The following is a 15,537-nucleotide window of genomic DNA, read 5'->3' as shown; positions in this document are numbered from 1 at the left end:
GCAACCACAGTTACAAATAATCATCACATTAATATGTCAGAAGGCCAAATACAATCCAAAACTTTCAAGAGCGATCTATCCACTTAAACACACATACATACACTTATAGAAATATATAGCTTTAGCAGTGAAAGTAGTTCAGCTCATGCCAGAGAAATTAAACTGCCAGCTCCTCTAGTACATTTTTGCCTCAATATAGAATCTGTTTTAGTTTCAGTGAGGCTTCATTTTGGTCCGTAGCTCCATCTGCATGGAAAAGCTGACAAGAACAGTGTTGTATCCTAGAAGTTTTAAACTTTTCATTAAAAAGAGCTACAGAAATGCTCAGAATCAGAATTCACTTTCTTCCAGTCTCCTCACACATTTCTCCCCAGTGCCATGATCATTCATTGATAGTTCTAGTCTTCCAGAGATCTCTGGCAGCACAGTACTCTTTGGAAGCAAGTGTGAGAGAAAGAGCTTTGGAATTCTGCTGCCACTGAGGAGAGAGATGAGCTATTGACAGACAATATTTATAAAGACCCTTAGTCAAAGATTAAGGAACAGCCCTATCACAGTTAGATTTCCTAGTAGGTAAACCAATTCTGTGTTGGTCTGTCTAATCATGGGGCTGGTCCCAAGCTAGGTCAATGGTTTGAGAAGTAGTCACACTAACTTTTGACAAGAGAATTTGCAGAAGGGACTGGGAGGGAGGTAATCCCAAACAGGATTTCAGTAGTAGGGAAATTTACTGGTTTCTGTTGTAAGGGAGCACTAAAGGATATTCAATCTCCTTCCTTGAAAATCCAGGACTACACTCTATGGAACACACATGTGGAATAATGCATAAGGATTAAGATGGGGCATGAATTTTCAAAATGCTAATTACTATACTAACTACCTAGACAGATATTCTCAGTCATTAATTAACAGGGCTTTTGGATAATATAACCTAATATGTACTAGCTATGCCAGCAATATAATTGCAAGCGCAATGCAGGTTAGTGTTTTATACTCATGTGATACACACTTTTATCCTACAAACAAGCACATGAGATCACCCAATTCATTTTTATAATTCCTGCAAAAGTGGTGTTATTTATCCAAAGGCAAAGTAGAGGGTGCGAAAAGGAGAACACAGAAAAGAGTGGAGAGGTAAAAAGTATAACTGTCTCTAACCTCACTCAGAACTTTCCAACATTAGAAATGCCTTTTGTTACCTCAGAGAATACTTTCCCACATTCCAGGACCTTTTGAACTAACCACTGAGCTGTAACAGTGAAATGGTACCCTACTCCAGGAAGGCTCATGAATGGAGGAAACCCAATTTATATGAAAAATTGACTTGGACTACAGAATTCTAAACTGAGAAAGTGAACATCTACCTCAACAGTAAGTATGAAAGATGTATACTTATTTTAGATTTCCATCAGCAATTTTTTTCCGAAATGTTTAGTACAAACTGTCCAAGGAAGGTGAAGAGTAACTAGAAATATGAGAAGACTGCATTTAATTTCAACCTATACTAGCAAAAGCTATTATGCAGAGATGCAGGAGAAAGTTCATTTAATTCTTTCTTCCTCTCTGTCTTCCCAAACCTGAGACAGGAATTTGCAAAAGAAATAAATAAGTAAAATCAAGTCCACAAATGCAGTTCTTTTATGAAGACAGAAAAGCACATTTCTAGTCTGAAATTCTTAGCAGCCATTCACAGCAAGAAAAGTTCAAAGCAATCTTAAGTGTTCTATAAGCAGAGAACATGTTGGATGTACCATCTTTGTCACCTCTATATTTAGTCTATTTCAGACCTGGAAAGTAGTCTGGCATCTATTGCAAAATAGGCATCAACTGACCAACTCCTGCAGCAATTCATATCCAGATTAATATCAGAAGCCTAAACTGGATACAAGCTCAGAGACAATAATTTTGGTTGATTTTGATTTAGATGTTGAACACATGGGTCAGCTTAAAAAAATAGACTTCTTCAAGCTGGAGGCCCAGGCTGCTGAAAATACAGTGTTTCAGAAGTACAACACCTAAAGCTTGCAAACCTTTACACTACGAAGAGAACTCTGAAGAAGGTAGAAGCTTGGTCACATAAATAAGTTTGTGGATTGGGTACTGAGTGAACAAGTAAATACACATGGTATTTGCTCACCCACAGCACAGCTTTTAAAATTCATCTTTACAGAACATTTCAGATTTGACAAATGCACAGATTTCAAAGGACAGTTTTCCAACCAAGCAGAAGTCTGAGGCACTGAGTCAGAGTACTATCATAAAGCAGCAGATGACCCAAAAACTTTGATGTTCTGATAGCAATCTCAGCAGAGAGGGAATGATGGACTGCAGAGTGAAATCCTTTGGGGTATTTTGCTCATAGCTACACATATCTGTTGATGACAGGATTGGAAGCCTGGTTATAGATGCCCAGGCTACATTCCTCCTACCTGCAGGTAGAGGGACCTCAGAATCATCTACTCTGCCTTTCTGAATTACCAAAATATACAAAACACCATAAGGCACACTTCACTACAACAGTCTTCCACAAAGACAAGGATCCCAAGAGATAGAGAAAATACTTCTCTGTGAATTTAAAAAATTATAAATTATTTTCAACATTAAAATGATGCCCTTAATTTCTATTATGAATTTATGAGACCTCAGCTTCCATCTATCTTTCTTCTTAGAATTTTATTTGGTATATTACAAAACATTTAAACAGCTATTTTTTTCCTCTTAAACTAATCACATCCATTCTTGAGCTTCTTAATGAATAGATTGATGTTAAAGTACTAAATTTTTCCTTTTTATTCAGCACTCAATATTTTTGTGGCTCTATTCAACAAAATTTTTAAAATGTAGACAAATTCAAATGCAAACAGCACTCCAGTTTTGCCTCTGACATTGGTAAAATCACTATTCTGTTTCTTTGGAATGTCATAATATTTTTTAACAGTAGCACAGTGGGAGCTCATGTGGAAATTCTTGCTTGTTGCAATATCAAATTCTCTTCAGAGTTGGTTTTATAGAGGAGTGTCCCTCATTCAGAATTTGTCCTTCTTATATGTAACATTTAGCATCCAATATTACTCAGTATGCCTGTCTTATTTATCATGCTGCTTCACTTGGTCTCAAGGAAAATCTCAATTCATGTGATTGAAATCACACCACTATGGCCAATGACATTTAATTAACTGGCACTCTCTGCCAGCTCAGGATCAACAATACAACCACAATCCCACCATATTTGACACTTTAAAAATGGCAATAAATACATAAAACTTTTAAAAATATTTATATAATTAATCCTCTAAAGCAACATCATTCAGATATCCTCACAGGCTGTGCCAGTTATGAGCACAGCCACACTCCTGGGAGTGCAGGCTCCCCTGCTTGCTCACTCTGCTGTTGCATCCCGGACTTTGGGTTTAGGTCGGGGTTCTGATGTGTCTTAGCAAATCCTGTGTACCCCCATGTATCCCCCGGTTTCCCCTGCCTTGCAGTACCCAGTTCCCAAGCTGCCTGACCACGTGGCCTGGCTCCCATCCCTCCTGCGGGTCCTTTCCGGCTGTTACCCCTCCCCTGTGGCCAGGGCTGCCCCGGGTCCCCGGTGCCGCCCCTGCCACTTCCCCATTGGCTCCTGCCTTCCACACCACACCCCCGCAGCCCCGGGAGAGCCTGGGGCCCCGGCACCGCCCCTGCGTGTCCCTATTGGTTCCTCCCCTTGGCCGGGACCGCCCCAGGTCCTGGTGCCATCCCCTACTGCATCCCTATTGGCTTCCCCAGACCACGTGACACCCCCCGCTCCTCCCTCCATAATGCTCCCACGAGGCCGGGGCCGGGTGGCCATATTGTCCAACTCAGGAATTGGGAGCGCATCAATAAAATGCTCTCAGCTCCTGCTGCGAGGAATTTGGCCCTTCCTTCTCCCCCTTTATCAAGGTCCTTCGCGTGCAGCGGTAGAAGTGGCCAACCCACCTTCCTGGAGCTACGGAGCCCGGGAGCAGCGGCGGGACCGGGACCAAAGGAGCCACAGTGCACCGCCGGGCGCGGCGGATGCTCCGGACCCGGGAGAAACACCAGAATGCCGCACTCTGCCTCTTGAGACATGGGTTTCCAGCTCAGGGTGTTCCCATGCTATCTGCCAATGGAGAGGCTGGGAAGAAAGCACTCCCAGGTCATGCATGCTCTTACAAGGTGCAGGTCACCCTGTGCAGTCACTCCACCAGATGGATGTTGGCTCCTCACAGTGCCCAGCACAGCTTACTCAGACCAAACTGAAGGCTGCAATGAAAGGGGTCAGTGTCTGGCAGCATCACAGAAGTGGTTTTGCTCTGTTTCTTTGACCTGTCCAGACATTTATGCTTTAAAAGCTTCATGCTTCTTTCAGACTTTTATTCAAGATTTGTTACATGGGGGTTTTATTATTATTTTTGATTCTTGGAAGGGTGTTTGTGTTTTTTTCCTAGTTTAGGAGTTTGTTTCTTTATTTTTCTTCAGTTGGCCTGTTTAGCATTCAGTTTTGGGAAATGTCCTCTCAGTTAGCTCAGTTAATCTTATTCACTTCGTTTACTCTCATATACCCATCCTAACAGACGCTCTTATCAAAGTAATTTTGCTAACTACAGGCTCTACACTTATATTGAGTGTAATTTTCTGTCAATGATTTGTCTAGAACATTGGTATAATTATTGTAAAAATAGTTACAATATCTGTATAATCCATTAAAAAATATTTACTCACAATACTTACTCTTAAACATCTTACAAGTGCCCCTAAGCTACTTGAATATCCTATGTTTTTTAAAGTTTGAGTGTACTTTATTTCCATGGTAACTTCTATCTACAGCCAGGCAGTATAAAAGGGTCAAATTATTTGCTCAATAGAAAATAATTCCCATAATAACATACCATTGACATTAAACTTTTTCCTGCCTTAAGTTTCTACCAGTTGAACCCTGTATTGTATTTTCAGTTACTTTGCCTAAAATTTATGTCAGGGGAAATGGTCAATGGTTACCATGTCCATCTAAGTTTCACATGTGTCATTAGAACGTTTTCTAGACACATACTTCAGACAACTTTTTTTAAAAGTAAAACACTACTGTTGATTTAAGAATATTTGTCCCTTAATAAATATTCCCTAAAATCCTTTCACTTGCTTTCTCTTTTCACAATAAAAAATTTTAATAATAATTTTCCAGATACAGAATAGAAATATTAATTGAATTATTCTGACAATTATGCATCACTACTGCCAATAGCTCTTCACAGGATGTGGCCAATAAAAACAACAAAAAGAGCAGCAATACTCCCTTATTTCTGGTGTATTCTAAGACTACCACACAATCACAACACTGCCCCCCTATTACATCAATTGTATTTCTTTTATACCTTGTTTTTTAATAGAGGTTGTTGTATGATTTTTTCTTTTTTTCTCTACTATGTACTATTTTGTTTTGATATCATTTTTTATGTAATTGTTAAATTTTTACTTCCTTTTCCCCTGTATCAAAGACAGACTCAAAGACAAATATAAACTCTTTTATGAATTGGGTATTTCCATGGCAAAACAGTGTATTCCTAGAAACTGACCAGTTTATATTCACAGCCTTCTGCTTATATGTCCTTTCCAATCAATTTTTCTCATAATTTTCCTCAGGTTTAGAAGGTAGGTATTTTTGAAGCAGCATTATTGACTTCTTTTATCTTTGATTTGCCCTTAGGCAATCATCAACTTCATCTTTCTTTGCCACAAAAAAAAAAATAATCTTATCTGGAATATATTTTAAATTAGATGCAATGCCTTTTGTGATAGGAATTTATTATCTATACTTCTTTGCAAATCCTAATGACATTTTACTACTGCTGCATGACATTTTCATACGTATCCTCAAACCTGAAATTTCCCATTAAAAAATGCAATTATTTTTTCCACATGTTATAGAAAGTTACCTAAGGACTGAGCCATCCTCCACTACCAGTTTGATTCAGTAGCCTTTAAAAGATACCTCCAGGCCTTCACTTAATGTATGTAACTCAATCTTCAGGGCCAGACCACTCAGGAAAATGCACATTACAGAAAGAGGGATATCAACATGAACATTCACTGAAGGTGAGGTTTTCTGACCTCTTTCTGGTTCAAAGGAGAAATCCATTATGGTTTTAATTCCCTGCACCATATACAGTCAAAATTCACACGGGCGTTAAATGCAATAAAACTCTTATTGAAGTAGTAGACTGTGCACTGCATATGAGCAACCTGAAAGGCTAATGGGGTCACAATGCTTCCCCTCTGGTAGCTGTGTCATCAACAACCTTAACACAAATGAACCTCAGTTCTCTAACGGATGTAACAAATATAAAAGCTTTCCTCTGGAAAAATAATATATAACCACTTGTAGAAGAAGCTGCTTGTCCAATAAGGGCTCACAAATTGAGTAGGGGCAAAGAAAATCCTTGTAAAACCAAATAGCTAAGTAAAGAATCCTTAACACAGCATACATGCCCTTTGGCAAAGAAGCTCATGGAATTGAATATATTTGTGCACATTTCATTTGAAACTTGCATGTATTGAAGGAGGGAAAAGTATGATTCCTAAACCCACTTCCTTCTGTCCCTGTAAAGCCTCTTCTAGCCTCTTTTAAAATGAAAACTATAGCATTTTTGTTAAACTGATTCTAATATTTCACAATATTCAGTTATTGACATTCATAATCAATACACAGAGATTACACCATCCTAAGGACTGAGAATTCCGACCTAAAATATCTAACTTTAAAATCAGCTACTTTTGTTAAAATAAGATCAGGTTTTGCAGTGAGATTAATTCATCAATTATTCCATTACATGCTGATGAAAAAGATGCAGTAACATCTGGAATGTCAGTAGGGATGATGAAGGAACATAGAGCCTTTGGAAATTTTGAAGCCTGTAGCATATTAACTCAATATGGTATTTGGATCATCTTTTTATATCTGTAAATATAAATGCTTATTCTATTATTTAGCTCTGGAAATAAAGAAAAATGAAAACAAAAACCTACAGAGCAAGACCCGTCCTGCTGAAGTAATTACTAAATATCTGATTGAGATCAGTTGGAGTAAAACTGTGCTTATGTTCTCACAATGACAGAAGAAAAAGAAATGTAAAAGCAATTAAACTAGTTGCATGGAAGGGTTTTTACAGAGCCAACTAGCTCATACACTTTACAATGCTAAATGATGACTAAAAAGTGGGCATTAGTGAATAAAAAAACCCCAACTATTTTAATTAATTCCTGCAAGACAGAAATCTCCCTTACCCCAGTTCATGAAGAGACTGTCAATCTCTTCTCTTACATGAATAGTCCACTAATAGCTGTTTTTGGAGATTAACAAGAAAGTTAAATGTTGGTCTATAGCTGATGAGGATCCAGTATGATGAAACTTTCCTCCTCTACACCCTACCATAATAATTTCCAAATAAGACAATGGAATCTGATGATCTTCAGTGATCTGAAGAGTGGGCATAGTGCATGAGAAGTGAGGTGAGTAGCCCCTATCCCAGTCTCAGGTGGCTACCTTTTTGCCATTACAAAGATTCTGGTGTAAGTTCAAAGTACATGAACAGAATTAGTGCCTGCTTAAAGTCTTAACATAGTCTTTAGCTTCAGATCGTGTCTAAGGTGTCATGATAAGCAGTGTGAGGAAACCTGCACTGTTGTGGCTCTTGCTGCACCCCCACACTGGTAACCAGGCTCTTTGTGTGCTTGGCTTTATTTCCCGTGTAACACGGCATAGGAGGGAAGAGATTATTGCCATGAAAGTGAAGAGAGGCTTATAAGCAAAATCAAAATGTGCTGCAGATCTGAAGGACACCAATTCTTTTTGGAGCTTATTACCACTGTTTTTCAGCATCAGGTCAGATCCTTTGGGCAATGACTCTTCTATGTATGGTGATATAAAAGCACCAACTCCTGGGCCTTCTAGAAGTCAGGTCATAGTATAGTGTCCATACAAATATGAAAGGAAATCACATTCATATTTCTGAGGATTATTTTAATGCACAGGATGATATGAATCCCATAATCCCATAGCTGTTAACTAACTGATCCCTCAAACACAAAGAGCATTAATGAATGCTCTGAATTGCTGCTGGTTTGCAGAGAAAACATCATTTATTTAACTTATCTTGCTGTGAAATTACTGAGTAATCTTTATCTAGCTGCAAGTGAAATAATTGTTGATGGAATCTTTTGCTTTGTTTTGAGGGTGGTTGGTTTCCTTTTTAATTCTGCTGGTTCCTGCTTATATTGCTCCCCCACAGTCCTGACATAACAAGCACAAGCTTGGCAGCAAACTATGGTAGATTTTATTCAGTGGTCTGATGCTGCCTCTCTCCCTTTCACAAGCAGCAAAGGTAAATCTTGTCTTGGCACTGTGAAAACAGAATTTCAAGACTTATTACAGTGGTATTAATATTTAAATTTACACAAGCTATGGTATATCCCTGAAATACATTTTAATATGCACAAGGAATAGATCCAGTCCTGGAAAGTTCATTGTTGTTTCTAATTGTCAGCGACTGTTATGCTTTGCTTGCCTGCAGCTATCCAATTAACATATCACCACTACAGAAAATATTGTAATATGCTCCATGTCCTAATGACAAGTCTCACTCTCCACTTCTATCCAACAATTTCCTTCTAACTCGGTTTCCAACATAATAGCAAACATCAGTGAAGGGCATACAGGCAGATATGCCATCAGATAATGCAGCCTGCAAACACCTTTTCCTATTGTTGTGCAAAGTTCTGCTGTGGAGATATTCCTGGTAGTTTAGAATATCGAGAGAGACAGAGGGAGATTGAGAGAGAAGCAAAGATCAACTCTAGAAGAGGAAAACACGTAACTTGTGCCCTGAGATATCACTATGGCAACATTTAAACAATGAACAGAAAGCCCTGCAGGATTCTGTTCTCGCTTCCTTGGATACCAAATGTAAATCCTGATTCTGTTTTATTGTGTGCATGCACAAGCTTCTGATTTTTGCTTTTTTCACTAACAGATAGCAAAATACCCAGGCCCCCTATCAGGAACTACACATTAATTCCCTTCCATGTATTGCAGCTTGTGCATATGCAACTAAAACACACCACTGGCATAATCATCTCCCTTCTTGTATCCCCATTTTTACTCCTTAGGAGAAAAAAATGACCATGATAGTACAGTTAAACAACAGGTATTCTTTTTTTTTTTTTTCCTTCTGAATAAAGTCATTAAATGAACCACTCTAAAGTGCCACAAGCCAATCCCCAATGCCTCCTGCCATGACAGGAAGTAAAGGCAAGATCCTTTCCAAGGGCTGCTCCTTCTCTAAGCTGCTAGAGTCAAGCATGCTGCAAGGCTGCCTTCCAGATCAGCATGGCTGCTGCTATTCCTAAATCCTTTTCATCTGGGTTATCCTGTGGGTGCTGAAGGAGGCTTGTTTTTGTTTATGACTTTCACAGAACAGCTGGCAATGGGATGAAAGGCCCCTGAGAATACTAACTGAATACTAACCAGTCAGCTTCACTACTCTAGAAAATACTCAGTGGGTTCCAACTGCATATCTTCTGAGTAATTTTCATCCCAGACTGAAAACGGCACTAATTCCATCATCCTTCTTTCTCCCCTTGTTCCCTCACTAGCCATCAGAAATAAAAGCGTATCTCCAAGCCAACACAAAGCCACTCTGGCAAGACTGAGATGGAGGTTCTCTCTCTCTCCTGCTGCTGCTTAGTGCACAGTGCACTCCTTCAGTGAATATATTGCAACTTGGATAGCATGGCTTGGGATTTTTCACCAGCAACAAGCTCCCTCAAAATGTGCTAAAATCCTCTCCTGAGCCCCATCCAAAATCTTCCTGCCTTATATTGCAACAGCAAGAATCTTCACATCAAATGGGAGACAGCTTTTTAGGTCACAGGCAAATCATTTTAAAACCTACATGTAGGAAGCCATAGCAACACCTCTGGAATCCCTTTGCTTTTCTCCACTTCCACATAATTGCTTGTATCGGCTCACATCTACAGCATTTTTTCTTGGGTCTCACCTAACTTGAAAGCCCATTTTTCACTTGTCAGTGATATCAGGCTGGGAGATATTGTGACACAATTTGCCACTCCACCAAACTGAACCTGCTTCAATTCTAGATTAGTACAAATAATTCCTGATATGAGAAAAGACACAGAGCAGCCACCCCCTTGCATTAAAAATTTACACTTTGCCTGAAGTTTGGGCTATGTGATCTCTGACCTTCTGGACAACAATTAGACCAAACAGAGCAGGACCTTCCAATTCAGCTTTATTCTTTCTCCTGTACAAGCATTTAGTGCCTAAATATATACATAATTGTTCCCTGTAGAGTGCTAAAATCCCAGCCGCCTGAGGTCACTACCAAAAATATCCATGGTTTGAAGAGGAGATAGCTCTCAGAACCAGCATGTGCCACTGAATGACACACCTGTGCTCAGACACCACTGGTTGAGAAGATATGTTGCTTCTCGCTTGGCTGGATGTTTGGATGAATGTTTTGGCTATTTGTTTTATGATCAGCCCTTTGGGCTCTGGATAAGTCTCAGGACAAATGCTGAGAAATGCTATACTCATTTCCACTTTGATATTGAAAGAGTTAAACTCTGGGTTGTTCCATGTGTCTTTTGGCTACTGTATTAAGTGAATGATTCACTGAAGTGTGAAACTGTTGCCTCTTTGGAAGCAGACACACATCCCTAGCTTTTTAATGTTGACAAGGTTTGCCTATTTCAGCCCAAACTGGTGACTAAATTTTCCCAGTGGCTCTTTATCATGTCAAGAAAATACTCCTGCTAGTTACTGTACAAAATGAATGGGGCACCTGTGACAGCTTTCTATTGGCCAAAACTGGAGCTGCTCTATCAAATTTTCTGTTTATGTGTTCACTTGACAGCAATCCAGGGAAAAGCTTGGAGATGTCTTTTCCTTAGCCAGCTTCTTTTTCCTTCAGTAATTACTGAGCAGCAGCTTAACATAAATTTAGCTTTTCTATTACTGCAACTGCTGATGTAAGTGTAGCCCACAACAGGGCACAGACTTATCATGATACATGAAGGAATGAACAGGAGAGAGTTTTGCACTTGTTTTCAGATACTGACAAACTTATTACCCATTTAGTGTCCCAATCATAGGCCCAGAGAAAAAAAGGAGGCTAAGATACTTAACACTAAAACAATTCATCTTATATTGAGAAGGATGAGAGTAATTGGAGCTGGAAGGAACAATTTTTGTTGTGCCTGCTCCCTTCTTTTCCTGAACACAACTGCACAAAGGGTCTGATTTGTTCGCATGGCCAAACAAAAACTCCCAGATATTTCCTTAGGAGCAGAATTGATTAATCCTTTTCAAATAGCCAATGTTGAAGAGGCATGACCTCCAAACAGAAGCACATGGGACACATCTGAGAGGCAGAAATTCTCATTTCCATTATTCCAGAAGATTCAGGACATTTACATGAAGTAACAGTAGTGATGTAAATCAATGAAGAAAGGGAGAAAAAAGGAAGAGGCTAATAACGGTTCATGTATTTATCCAGGGAAGTTACAGCTCTGTTTTGTGTTGTTCCATGCAGGCAGCTTGTGAAGTGAGAAATGCTGCCAGAAATTAGAAGAGCTAAAATCTGGATCTACCAACACTTCTTTCCTCCCTGACCACTCTCTCCCCATTGCTGCTAGAGAAAAGTAAAATGAATAGCAAAACTAGTCCTGCACCTTGCCTGAAAAAAAAAAAAAAAAAAAAAAAAAAAAAAAAAAAAAAAAAAAAAAAAACAAAAAAAAAAAAAAAAAAAAACAACAAAAAAACCAAACAAACAAAAAAACAAAACCAAAAAAAAAAAAAAAACCAAGAACAAAAAAAAAAACTAAAAAAGCATTCCTATTCAATGGCTCATTTAATTACTTGTTTCTCCCTATCATTCTGCATCAGTTTTGGCCTAATACCTTCAGCTGGAGCCTTAACATGTGAAGGCAAGGTTGAAGAGGGCAGAGGTGAGGGAGGACAGAAGGGGAAGAAAAAGAAAGAAATCGCCCTACTCACGAGCTATGCAGTCATGCCAGGAGAGGGGACGGAAGTAGCACTCTTCCCCACAGGAAAACATGGACCTCTATTTTAAACATCATGTTATCCTCCCTTTTTTCCACACTCCCACATGACATTTCTCCAAGAAGGGAGAGATATTTGCTGGTCTGCTACACATCATTGCTAATTTCTGAACCCCATCATTTACAAGACACTTTTTAATTATTTTCATTACCAGTATAATAAAAAAAAAAGTCTCCTGACACCTCAGAATCCTCTCACTGCTTGTCAATCAAAGTAAATCTCTTTCAATTGCCATGAAAGTCCAAGGGGACCCTTGAACTGGCATGGGTGGCCAGTACAGCTGTTCCCTAAACTCCCCTTCAATAGGAGAATATCCTCTCTCTGCCTGTTACTGTCCTTTCTTACCAATGGGGTGTAAAACGTGTCATTTCTCTTGGACCTGCATCCTCAAAATCCATTAAAAGCCCCTGCCCCACACCCCCCCACTCCTGCCAAAAGCCATCCTTCACCTCTCTGCTTGATTATAAAATGTTCCTGTTAATACACCATATTGATCTGCAATGTCAGACTGGACACCAGCATTGAAATTAGAGCCCTGAAGTATTTTAAACACTTAGTAAATAAATAAACCACCTCTGTGCATCTAATTCCATGCAACTTGCATCCGTTTGTAGAAGCTGGGCAATCAGGCAGCACCCCCGCTCACTGCAAGGGCTTTCTCAAAATATTTCTTTGCTAGCAAACATTTACAAATGTTATAGAGACACACAGGCAGGTGTCTGTAACACCCTACCAAGGCTCGAGTTTTAGGAATTTGAGCTACTGTGAGAATTCAGTTCTATCCTCGTTCCTTCCCTTTTCTCTTCCCAACAACCCCCCTCCATCCATTATCAAAATGCAGCCAGGTTATTTATTCAGGTGGGGGAAAAGACCGAGAAAAGAGGAATACGGATAAAAGAAGAAAAGCAATGGGACATATTTGCTTTCCAAAAAAATAATAAAATGGAAAGTGTACTCACTGTATCCTCAAAGACTATCCAGCTGGAAATCCGAGTGATTATGAAAAGCCAGGGTGGGGGAGGGGTTAGAAAACTATTTCATTTCAGCAATCAAACCAAAATTAAAAACAAGAAAGGAAATAAAAAAAAAAAGGATATCCAATTGCAATTTCCCAGCAATTTCCATCCATACAGGTGCCAATCCAACTCAACACTGCTGAACTCTCCCCCTCTGGCAATTTGCTTTCTTCTCTGTCCTTATTTTCTCTGTGACTTTCAACTTTTCTGCTTAAAATTTCTGTAGTGGTAATGTTGATGGTTACCTTCACTGAAGAATAGTGGTTTAAAATAAGGAAAAAACCAAAAATCCTTGAGGAGAATGAATGGTCCTTTTCCTTTCTGAAACTTTTCATTCCACTGTGGATCGTTTGCCTAGTTTCCTTTTTCTGAGATTTTCTGCCTTTCTGGCTGCACTGCTCCCCATTGCTCTCTATTTGTTTTTTCTCTGAAGAGCAGAAAAAACTGTATTTCCTTTAAGCAATCCTCCATCTGTAGTCTTTTAATGCAATTTTGTTGTGACACTTAGGATCCAGGTCTTGCGAGGCAATTTTCTTTTTCCCCCTTCTTTGCTGCAATATCAATTATCCAATCCATGTGTCTCCACATTAGAATGGGGATTCCCATTCTTCTTTTCCTCTATACCCCCACAGTCCTTTAGAAAAGAATTTCCTCTTGCATTTAAATTTTTATTCCTGTCTGTCAAAACAATAAACTTGTAGTCTCTCTCCCCCCTCTCCAAAGATCTGATTAGATTTCCAATCACAACCCAGTGCGCAATTGGATTTTTGATTTCGGCAAGAAGCCAGCAATCCACAGCATCAGCACTCTCTCCTTGTTTCAAACTCCACATTATATCCTTTTGCCTTCCCTGCAACTCCTCTGCATTTTCATAATTTCACATTAAATGAAATGAAGGAGGGAGGGAGTAGAGAAAAATTCAAGGTTCTCACCAGCTGTCAAGAATAAATCCATCACCTCGTTATTTTTTAAAGACTTGGGATGGGTATTTTTAACGCCCACTCTCGCCTTTCCCCCCCCCCAACTTTTCAAAATCCTTCAGACGCTAAAACTCCCCCAATGGGGCACAAAGAAACCCGGAAAGATGTGATTTGTCCTTTTAGCTGTAAATTTCAGAAGTATACTTTGCTTTTCATTTTAGCTTCCTCTCCATCTTTTGTCCAGCAGCTATATGAATCCAGAAGCACCGAGACGGAAAAACTTCTATTTCTTTGAGGAGAGAGAGGGAAAGAGAGACAGGAAAACGATAAAAGCTCTCGTGTCTCTGCCTCCCTTTTCCTCCCTTTCTGTGTTTCAATGCAGGTCTGATTTCATTTCCAAGCTGAGCCTGGTGTATTTCAGATGTACAAGTTGGATTTCCCTGCTGCACAGCAGTGAGTTAGTCTCCCATCTTCTTCCACATGCCAGTTATCTTCCCCCTTTTCTTCCTTCCTTCCTGCCTCCCTCCCTTCCAAGATGACACAGTCCCAGGAGCGCAGCCACTTCTTTCAGCTTTTAGTTTCATCCCTGACGTGCATAGCCTTTGCACAGACGAAACGCTTCCCTCCTCCTATGAGCTGCAGCTTGAATTCTCCCCATGTGAGCATGTAGGGACGCATGTATGTGTATATCCAGCTCCTGATAGCTGCTGTTGTTGCTGAGAGTAGCTCCGCGTTTCAGTCGCTCTGGCTTTCTCTTACTCCCCACCTTTCAGTGGCACCCTAGGATTTGTCCCAGTGTCGATCGCTCTGGCTACACTCCTCCTTCTCCCCTTCCGTTCTCTCCCTTTTTCCTCTGTTGCGGTTTGTTTCTTTTTTTTCTCTCTCTTCTTTCTTCCTTCCCCCCCCCCACCCTCTTTCCCCTTCTTCTCTCCCCCCCTTCCCTTTTTCTTTGCTTGTGATCAGTAAAATACAATTACCCAATTACCTCCCATCATCTTAGCACTGATTGGTCAATTGCATTAACACTTGATGTCAGGGAAAGGGGCCGGGAGCTGCTCCGACGTAGCATTGCTGCCACCTGCTTGACAGACTGGGAACAAACTCAGGGTTACCTTAAGAAATCTCCAAGTCAGAAAGCAGTAATTGAAAAACAAGGGATCATCTTAAGGAAAGGAATGTCAAAACTCATTTTCTTAAAAGCCTGCCTGATTCTGACAGTTCAACCAGTATTCTCAGGTTCCAGCCTAGCCGATGAGGCAGAGTAAATGACAGCAAAATGAAATGAGGTATAAAGTTGTCTTTGCAAAAGAAGTACAGGGCAACCGGTATTCACAGGTACCACCTCTGGCCACAGATGCAGAGGCATGATAATAATAAGAAAAAAGGTATAAAGTTATCTTTGCAAAAACTGTAACAGTGAAAATAGTTTGCATTGAAAGACAATCTGTTTTCCAATTACAGA

The 15,537-nt window shown here is 39.8% G+C and overlaps 1 protein-coding gene across 1 annotated transcript in view; it reads right to left on the bottom strand.

Moving 5' to 3' along the window:
* LRRC4C (leucine rich repeat containing 4C) overlaps positions 1 to 14,897 on the bottom strand; it is a 99,124-nt gene extending 84,227 nt beyond the window's left edge. Inside the window, exon 1 of the mRNA XM_053945650.1 lies at positions 13,099 to 14,897. The gene's annotated coding sequence lies outside the window, so the exon portion shown is untranslated. The remainder of the gene's footprint in view (positions 1 to 13,098) is intronic.
* Between the last annotated feature and the right edge of the window lie 640 nt (positions 14,898 to 15,537).

The sequence above is a fragment of the Vidua chalybeata genome, chromosome 6, assembly GCF_026979565.1.
Source record: "Vidua chalybeata isolate OUT-0048 chromosome 6, bVidCha1 merged haplotype, whole genome shotgun sequence".
NCBI classification, from domain to species: Eukaryota; Metazoa; Chordata; class Aves; order Passeriformes; family Viduidae; genus Vidua; species Vidua chalybeata.
Note: the sequence above shows the minus strand (reverse complement) of the source record. Positions and strands in the feature narration are given on the sequence as shown.